The sequence below is a fragment of the Alligator mississippiensis genome, chromosome 4 (genome assembly GCF_030867095.1).
Source record: "Alligator mississippiensis isolate rAllMis1 chromosome 4, rAllMis1, whole genome shotgun sequence".
Lineage (NCBI taxonomy): Eukaryota > Metazoa > Chordata > Crocodylia > Alligatoridae > Alligator > Alligator mississippiensis.
In genome coordinates this window covers 88,030,163-88,040,958 of record NC_081827.1, presented here as the reverse complement: position 1 = coordinate 88,040,958, position 10,796 = coordinate 88,030,163, and positions in this window count along the sequence as shown.

Below are 10,796 nucleotides of genomic sequence, written 5' to 3'. Positions count from 1 at the left end.
CAATGAACTAGATAAGGAGATAAATCTTATCTTCTTCCTGAAACTGGCTAATGGGCAACCTTTACAAACATTCAAACTATTTCATTCAATATGACAGCACTGTCATGTGATATGTGCTTGATCGCTCTAATTTTTTAAGCAATATGTAAGAGAAACCATATATACAATATGTTTGAGAACCATAGACTATGTATGAGAAACCATATATACATACGTTCAGGCAAGATTTCTGTTTGCTCTGGGCTATTGTCATGCATTTTAGTCTTCCAGCACTATTTTTAGCATTTTCTCTTCTGAGCTCACTTGTCTGATAAATTATTCCTTTGAGAATAAATTTGATCTGGAAAGATGCCTAAGGCAAAGCAGACTTTCCAAATTGTTTTTCTGGCCACATCAATTTAGGCCTAAAGAAACTGCAGCACCATCTGCTGTGGAGTAGTCTGAATTCTGGGAAACTGCTGAAAGATGCATTAAACCATGGAACAATCATTTTACATAAGATGTTGGATACGGTGCAGGACTCTGACTGAAAGGGGGCCAAGAATGGAGTCTCTGGTCCAGATTTGTGACAGCTTTGATGTTTACTGGGGGGCACAAACCAAACTCAACTCAGGCAGAAAAAGCCAGAGGAGGATCATCCCAGGTGTGCCAGCACCCAGAGACAATCTCTCTAGCTGGTCCAGATAACTTTGTATTTGTTCTTTAGGTGTTTATTATAAAAATGAATATACATTGCTCTGGAGGAAGTCAAACAGAAGGAAGTATCTTCAGTTAGTTCACTCCCCAAATCTCTCTCCTATTCCCTAGTTTCAAATGTAACCAAGAGAAAGATATCCACATCAGATTAGGAACTCCATTTTTGTTAGTTTTTTTAACAAGTTTAAATTTGTGCATGAACAGTCTATTACGCAACATCCTCAACAGATGCCCTTCCCTGGGAACAGAAGCCCTTCAGAGGACTGAAGAACGGTACTGTGATACCAGAAAAGTTGTCTATGTCTATACCAACCATACTGTTGGTCCAATGAAAGATATCACCCACAAGAATTCTTGCCTTTTGCACATCTCCTGGACCAGATGTTGAGTCAACAATATCACCTCAACACTATCTTCTCAGGAAAGAAATTTGATACTTTGGAGAAGTACTGTCACTGAGAGCTATCTAGGGTTTAGATAGGCTTAGGTGAACTTAGATGGGCCAACAGCTAAGTCATTCAGTCACCCATTACAGAAATGCTGAGAGCAGGATGATGCTTTGTGTAATTATTGACAGATGTCCACAGGACCTGCACCAGAGAAAGGGCAGAAGAAACTGCTTGGCCTAAGATGCTGACAAACTTTGGATTCACTGGAGGGGTGATCTCAGGTGAAAGGAAGGAATGCCTGAAGACTTTGGTGCCATATTTTCTCATATACCATACCTACTGTATCTTGTTTTTGGGAAGGCAGAATGAAGAAAAAATATTTTGTTCCCAGGATTATAGCTGCATTGAACAGGGACAGAGCCTAATTTCACCTAATTTACCCTCCCTTTCCTGCCTAACTAAAGCTAAACCCCTAGCTGCTGCTAAAGTTTGGCCTCCATGGATAGATGTAGGATATTGAAAAGAGCTAAATAGTCTCCAAGGCTGTGAAATAGAAGGAGAGAGACCAGGAACAGGTAGCAGACAGCAAAATTGGCCAAACAAAGATTGGCGTATTGTGTGGAACATCAGAACCATTAAAAAGGCGAGACTATGGTTAACACCTGTTGAATGAAGAATGATACACCATTAAGTCAGTTGATTCCCTCAGCTGCCTGAATAGTAGGGCTACTGCTGCTACATACTACAGCAGAAATCAAAGCAGGGAGCTTCTATTTCAGGCAGGAAATCAGTTTTACTGCTTAAGACGGGCACCCCAATTTTGGGGGGGGGGTGATTTTGGGGGAAAAGGTACATCTACTATGCAAGAAAATAGAGTGTTTTCAAAGACCCACAAATCTCAAGAATTTTAAAAGCACAGTATATGTAGTTAAAGCAGTCCTTTGCTAAGGGATTTTCTTGTTTTTGTGCCTCTTCACCTCTACTTATGCTGTTCATAGCCCTTGTTGCAGAGACAGATAAAGAGTAACACAATTTTTCAGTAATCAGCTTTATCTTTGATTAGGAACTCGCAAACCAGCTAAAGCTGAGGAGTGAAATGTTGCCTTTGTAGAAGCTAATGGTAGTTTTTACTTCAGTAAAGCCAGAATTTCCACCCTATTAATCTGATCCTGAAACTCCTAACATTCTGTTATTGGCCACACAAGTGAATCACAGAACAAAGAGCTTGTTCTTTTGGCTTAATTTGGTACTCCTTTCTTTTTAGCCTTTCTTTTTGTGAATGTCTGCCATGGGCATCCAAGTATCTGTGTTGTACAATGATACAGAGACAAATCAGACAAGAGTTTCAGCTGGTATGGATCAGTGTGGCTGTATTAAAATCCAGGAAGCTACACTAATTTACACCAGCTGAGGATCTGACTCACTATACATTTGTACATGAGAATCCATAACTACTTCAGTTCTTTGTACGCTTGAGCAGATTACATCAGTGGCAAAGTTCCTTGGGTCAGGGAATGAAAAAAATCTAAGTAAGGAAGCTCCAGGGGATAGTTTATATGAAAAATACTGCACAATAGATTAGCTCTGGGATCTTCATAGATCTCTACAAAACTCTTCTCTACAGGATCAGGCCCTTAGGGTGAGAATCTTTTAGACTTATATGCGAAACTGGTAAAAGAAACCTATTGAACAAGTAATATGTATGGCCAGCAAAGCCTATGTATTATTCTTGGGGTTGCTCCTTAAAAAACAAAACCCTTCAAAAAAATCAGGACACTTAAAAAAGTATACAGAAGATTTTACATATGAAAAAGCATTTTATACATGAAAATGGCTCCAGTGCCTCATTTTTTTTAAAATGACCATTTTCTTTTCTGAAAATTACCAAAATGGTTTCTCTACTTATATTATTTAACTACCTCACCTTATCAGTAACTTTTCAGTAGCATTGATCAGGGCAACAGAGTAAGTCTATTCAGAAATACCTAAGAAGGGAGTAGAGGGAGTTCTGATCTAATTCTCTTTTTTTTTTTTTTTTTTTTTTTTTTTTTTACTGTCCCAGGAAGTTTTTAAAACCTTTATGTTTATTTTTCTGTCAGATGTGTCTACTAGGAGCATTATAGTAGCTTTCTTTGGATCTTCAGAAGACTGAGACATAAAAAACATTAAAGACTACCTTTATTTTGCTCACACTGGTGTTCATTATTTAAAGGGATGTTCATTTCTGTAGCAGCGAGTACTACCAGATACAGTTGTTGGAGTGGGAGGTAAGTGAGGTGTAAGGAATAATCCTAAAGCCACTTTCTGCTCCAAAGCTTTTTCTTGGCTGAAGCACCCCATTTATGGAGGATTAGAATGAATCTGGAAAGGCCTATACAGGAGGGAGGGAGGCAACCGCTCATTTACATATACCATATTTACTTGAATACAAGATGAGGTTTTTCCCCTCAATCAGCACGAGGGAAAAAAGCCTCTCATCTTATATTTGCATACAAAGCAGAGGGGAGAGAAGACTGCTAAGCTTCAGTCGGGGCCAGTCAGACCCACAGCAGCTTCCTGCCCCCACCATCCGCTAACCGATGAAACATTCAAGCAGTAAGCTGTCATATTGAATGAAATAGTTTGAATGTTTGTAATAGTTGCCCATTAGCCAGTTTAGGAAGAAGACAAGATTTATCTCCTTATCTAGGCCATTGTTTTGGTCTATGTGTGGAAGGTCCTGACTTTGCTCAAAGTCTTAACTCTTGAATTTTATCTTTAGAGGCCTTTAATAAAGAGAACCTAAAAATAACCCTTAAGCAAATATCCCAAATTCCGAGAAATCAAACCCTAGGGCCTTTGAAAAAATTGGAAAGAAAAGGTCACTTGCAGTGGTATGGAAGTTCCCCAAAGTAATTAAAATGATCAGCAAAAGAAACTGATTACCAAGCAAAAGAATCTGTAAAGTAAGATCCGAGCCCATATTTGGGGGTAGTGACAGGTTTGGGTAGGAGGGGCCCAGGATGGCAACTCACTCAATAAAAACTGTAACCTACTGTCCCAATATTGGAGGTAAACTTCACTTGCAGAACAATGAAGGAAGAATCGCAAATATAGGCCGGATCAGACTGATCACCTGAACCACCCTCTCCGTGAACACGAATCTCTTAGTTCACGCTGAAGCTGCAGAGCGCCTGAAAGGGACTGAAGGAAGGAGACTTAGTTCTATCGCTGCTGAGGCCAGCCCATTGAATCGTATTGCTGAGGCGAGCCCATTGAACCGTACTACTGAGGCCAACCCATTAAATTGTACTACTGAGGAATGAAACCATATTTAGGCGTTTGGCTTCTCGGAATTCTAGGATTGTAAGTATAATATGAAAATAATAGTATTGATTCAAATTTAACTTTTAGTTGTAATTGTAGTTGTTTTTGTAATACTAATTCTTATAGCATCGTTTGGGAAGGAAGTGCATTCGGAGCATTGTTTCTGATATATGTAATTATTGTGTTCTTAATGTTTGTGGTATTTCTTAAAGCTAAGCAGTGTTATATGCGTGGCAAAGAATTTTAAAATAAAATTGTGTTGTATGAATTAAGTGTGTAATCATTGTGAAATTGTGCAATCAATTAACTACTCCCCCAGCCAGTGCATCAAAACAAATCAGTCAATTGTGTGGGATCTTCTCTATTCCATAACCCACTAGAGACATAAGCCTGTGCAGAGTTCTGTGCTGCTGTAGATACATGTCCTGCACTGCAGAGTTTAAAGCTAGCATGATTACATCTGGTCAACAGGATCTGTTGATGCACATTTGGACCAAATGTGCAACAACAGCTTCTGTTGACCAGATATAATCATGCTAGCTTTAAACTTCCCAGGCAAACTGCTTGAGCATTTAGTCAGGGTACTAGGTGGGATTTGTTTCCTGTACTGAACCCGGTGCTGTTACAGCTATACTGTCATTAAACTGGCTAGCTTGGATAAAAAAATTAGTTTGGGTATGTCTACAGAAGCTGTGGGCTCACCTTTTACAGCAGTGTAAATTCACCCTGCCCTTGGGTAAGAAAAGAGCATCTTTAATAGTATACTGATAAACTTTGATACAGTGAAGTCATGGGCCAAAATCCTGACCTTGCTGAAATAAAAGGCAAAATTCTTGTTAACTGCAGCAGGCTCCAAATTTCGCCTTCGGATTCTGCTTCTATGAAGCCTCGTTGTAGAGCTGCTTGTGAACATGGAACCATTGCAGTATGTTCCTGAGAGTTTTATACATGCACTTTCATAACAGCTGAAGGATGGGGAACCTTCTTAAAATGTGAACATTTATCACAAGAATCAGGTATTCCCTGTATTTGTCATTAGTTATTTGATCTTCATAGTAACAAGCTAACAGAACTGTCAGGTTCTCCTGGCTACTTGTGTTCTGTGACTTTGCCTTTTGTGATAGGAAAAGCTAACAAAGTGTAGCATATCGAGTATAAAATCCCATTTAGACTATACCTTGCATCAGTCAACTAAATAGGGGACAGCAGACTCACTTCTTCCTTCTGAAACAACTCAGAGCTCCAGATCAATCACACTTTTCATAGCAACAGCTTCCATGTATGTTTTCCATCAAGCACAGTAGTCTAAATACTACAATTGCATGTAACAGAATTAAGAATTTTTCTAAATTATAATAGTAAAATTCATTGAATGTAATGCTTGGATTAAATATTATTTTTTTCATTATTTTGTACATTTTAAATTGGAAGCCCATTACCCTGTGTTCTCTATAGACTAAAGACAGCAAAAATCCATCTTGTATTAAAGGTGAATCACCTTAAGGAAGTTAAAACAAAAATCCAATTGTTCACTATCTGTTATCTTTAAGAATTAAAGGGTTTCATAGTTTCATAGTTGGTAGGGTCGGAAGGGACCTGAGGAGATCATCTAGTCCGATCCCCTGCTGTGGCAGGAAAGAGTACTGGGGTCAAATGACCCCAGCCAGATGTTTGTCCAGCCTTTTTTCAAAGACCCCCAGGGTAGGAGCCAGCACCACTTCTTTTGGAAGTTGGTTCCAGGTCCTAGCTGCCCTGACACTGAAGTAGTGCCTCCTAATGTCTAGCCTGAAACTACCCTCCGCTAGCTTGTGTCCGTTGTTTCTTTTAACTCCCGGGAGTGCTCGGGGGAACAGGGACTCTCCCAATGCCTGCTGGTCCCCCTTGACTAGTTTGTAGACTGCCACTAGATCCCCTCTCAGCCTTCTCTTTTGGAGGCTGAACAGGTTCAGGTCCCTCAGCCTCTCCTTGTAGGGTCTGCCCTGCTGCCCCCTGATCATGTGGGTGGCCCTCCTTTGGACCCTCTCCATATTGGCCACATCCCTCCTGAAGTGCGGAGCCCAGAACTGGACGCAGTACTCCAGCTGCAGCCTGACCAGTGTTGCATAGAGGGGGAGGATCACCTCCTTGGACCTGCTTGAGATGCATCTGCAGATGCACAAATAATAAATAGTAATGGGTGAAAAGGAAAGAAGGGGAAAATGGTAAAAATCTGTAGTGTTGGAAAATGAAGAAAACAGCACATTCTAAAATTAAGTTAGCTGGAAAGTCCTACCTATCCTTAAGGATATGTGGGGGAAAACACTTAACACAGTTTAGAATCAGCAGATATAGACGTGACAGGGTCAGTATATGAGGGTCGTATGCTAATGAGACTCAGGAACAGTAAAAAGAACCATGACATCACAAGTCTAAATAGGAAGCTATTTTCCTTTTTATCCATGCTTAATTGTTAAGAAAAGAATATTCTCTGTATTTTTCATACTATTTTCATATTTTCATAGACATGGAAATTCCCATATTGTATTTTGAGAATGGTCTTTCCTTAAAAATGAAGGCCTATTCAGGGCCAACCTTATTTTCCTCTAGTGCAGTGGTTCTCAAACTTGTTAGATTCCAGACATCCCTGGATAAACTCATGGTATGCCCCCCCAGAAATGACAGTTTTCATTCTTTTTTTGACTACAAAAAAAGATTTTTTCTGCTGCAAAGAACTCAGACCACCGCTATGGAATTTCTATTTGAAATCTGTGGGTGCCTATACACAAGCAGAGAGGCTGCTCTAATGCGTAATGACTGATTACAGATTAATCAAGTCTGCTGGAGTGTGGTAATTACCATGCTCCAGTAGCCTGGGGCACTTTATCTAAAGCTCGTTCAAGGAGCACGGCACCAAAAAAAGACACCCTCCATGACAAGATTGGAAAGTATCCCAGATCTATTTGACCAACTTCTCCTTATGTTTCTATTGAGCTCTTATTGGTCTCAACATAAGAGGTGAAATTTAATGCTCTGTGATGATTAGACAAGACTAAATGATCTAATGATCCCCTCTGGCTTTAACCTCTTTGAAACTGCCTTGGTGCAACCAAACTCACATCTTCATTTTAAAACATGCTGCAAAGCCTTTCATTCAAGCTTTTTCTGAAAGGGAGGAAGGAGGAAATGTATTGGTCTGCATTTTTGGAGAAGTTCTTTAGTATTGGACATTATGTCCTTTTTGTCTTTTACCATATTACTGTATGAATAATTCGCTGAAACTGGCTGTGCATGTTGAAAAAAAAAATCCTTTCTTAAGGTTGGGTCACAGAATTAAAAATAGCCTCAAGCATGTTATTCATATCATAAAAATATATTTTGGAAAATACATTCCCTTCACACTACAGGTAGTGTAATTTTATTTTCCAGGTGATCCTAAACTGGCAGCACAAAAAAATCAGGTGAATATCAGCTTCCCTCCCCTAGGGTGCTGGGCTTGGGGGCAGAAGCTCCTTGCAGCCAAGTTATTTTTCACTACTTCTTTCATACTGTAATTTTCAAACTTCTATGTTATTAATCATATTGCACACATTTTAAAAGTATTAGTTCTTTGCTCATAAATTACAAAACTCTAATCAGTTTAAACTAGCAGACAGTTTGTACAGCAGTCCCCAGCATCCAGTCAGTCCATAGAGAACCCTCACGCCATGTAAAGCCTCAGTCCTCAGAACCAAAGGCCGTTACAGTGGTCCTTTCAGGTATTTCTAAGCCACAAGGCCGATTCAGTAAAGACTAAGGCTCTGCCTAATATTTTTATACAATTGATCAAGTAAACATCTACCCTGGTTCCTTCAACAGTGTTTGATTGCATCACTCTAAAATATATATCTGGTTTGAAACAATTTTCATTGAGCTCTTGTATAAGACTGCCCTCTGGCGGTTCTACTAGCATCTTCAAGATTTTGGGAAGAAATGGCCACATTTACAAGCAAAGGCCTCCTCTATGGAATTGGTGCAATGTCTCTTGTGTTTGTAGGATTTGGACAGTTACTAAAGGTGAAACCACTTCTATTGCATGGAGAGATAAAGAAAATTCATTTGACTTAAATGGTGTTAATCTGGGGACAAATCTCTTTTTGGTCAAACTAAAGAACAACTTTCTGCACTGTGGGCTAGCTAACAGGCTGGAGAGGCATATAAATGAGGAATAAGAAACGATAAAATATAGCTGGTGTAGGGTTTGAAAGAAAACTCTAAAAATGCCAGATATAAAAGTATTCAGAATAAACCTATTGTCTGTTCAAAGTTGTACAAAACTGCTGTAGCAAGCTTGCAACTCAACAAGCCCTTCCTGCTTTCAGATTATACTACAAACAAAACACTAGTGCAATACAGTTTTGGCAATTTGGGTTGCTTCTCAACTGAAGATAGGCTGATTTAGGATTCAAGTGGAAATCAGGCAGAATTTAATTCTAAGTGGAAAAAAGCAACATGCCTGAGAAAAGCATCTCTCTAGGCTGTAAACAACTGTTTAAAGCAGGGGTAGGCAACTCCCAGCACGTGTGCCAGTATGGCACGCAAAGGCATTTTGCTTGGCTTGTGTGCCTTGCAGCAGATGGTGGGGGAGCCACGAGGGGCCTGATCCTTGTGGCAGTGCAGCCCTGGCCCTTCCCTGCTGTCCACCTTGAGGTATGTGCATACCTGCTGTTGGCAACTAGTTGGACTGGGCTCTTTGAACCCTGGTGCAGCTGTTTGCAGCCTCCCCACCTCCTGCTGCAGGTGGCAGGGGCCTGCCCAGAGCCTGGGCTGGCTGTGGCAGGTAGCTAGGAGGCTGCAAGCAGCTGCACTGGGGTCTGTGGAGCCCCAGCCTGGCTTGTTGCTGGCAGCGGTGCGCACGCATTGGGACAGACAGTGGGGAAGAGGCTGGGATTGCATTGCCACAAAGATTGGGCCCTTTGTGGCTTCCCCTCTGCCTGCCCCAGCACACCAATGTCTAACATGTTGAGGTTGCAGGTGGTTTTGGCACACTGCCCAAAAGGACTGCTGACCCCTAGAAGAGAACCAGAAAGAAGTATAGGATCAGTTATACAAAGAAACTAATCAAGCTGAATTTCAGAGAATCCAATGGGGATGTTGATACAAGAATAGAGCCTGAAAAAAATCAAAGAGTGAAGGAATGAGGTGGCATAGCAGAAACAGGCAAAAGTATCATAAGATTAGGGAAACTGTGCTGCCACACAGCAGAAACATTATTGTTGCCTATTTTAACCCCTGAATACCAGCGAATTAAAAAAAGAAATACTTTTGTGATAGCAATACTTACATCATATAAAGAAAATTAACCAAAGACATCTACTGGAAAACAACAAGAAGTCCTAAAAATTTCAACCTGATTGAAAATGTTAGACCACCAAGGGTGCCTATACACGTGCTCCAGGATGGGGGTGGGGGAGGGCATTTTAATTAGAACGCCTCTCGAGAGCTGCTCCAATTAAAATGCCCACAGCGTCCCATGTCTTCAGTGTCCCAAGTTTCAAAATGACAGTGAGGGCACTTTAACTAAAGCTTGTTCGATGAGCTTTACTTAAAGTGCCCTCTCTGCCATTTTGAAATGCAGGGTGCTGAACACACAAGACACGGCAGCACACTGGAGCGTTCCCATTAGAACACTGCAGCAGACTCCACTCGAATCGAGGTGGCTCTGAGGTGTTCCAATCAGAATGCATTGGGGCACCTGTAAAAGTGTCTCAAATGACTCACTGAATTTGAGACGCAAGGGGAGAAGGTAGCAAAATAACAGTGTTCTAGGATAGGATTTCAGTAAAACAAGTTTGAAAAAATGGAGGATAATGCTGGGTAGTATTAAAAAAAATTGATGGGAAGAGCTAGAGGAAATATTGAAAACAGATAAAATAATCACTCTTTAAAAAAAAAAAAAGATTAATCAGTTTTAAATTTAGGGGTAAGTCAAGCATGACTAGATGTAACTTCAGTAATGGAGATATTTCCTCTGGCACCACTAAACCAACAATGGGGGATAGATAGATCACTCTAGAGATCCAGTTTGATGGTCTCCTCTTAAAGAATCCACTTCTTCCACTGTCAGGATACTGGGCTAGATGGACCAGGATGGCACTTATAATTAATCAAAACTGGAAACAATCCAGCTCTTAAGATGTACATTATTATTAAAATGCACATCACTATGGCATCTGGTACTTGGGACACTAAGTATAAGTTTGGGGAAAGACACTCAAGGAAACTAGATATAATGGGAAATGGGAAGGTGAAAGACAATTTCAAACGTGTCAGGTTTCAGGGGATTTTGACTAGGGGAATCATGTTGTTGGGAAACAGTATCACACAATCGATGAAAATTTGAATAGTTTCTTACTTGGAAATTCTTGGAATTTACTTAAAAGGAAAAGA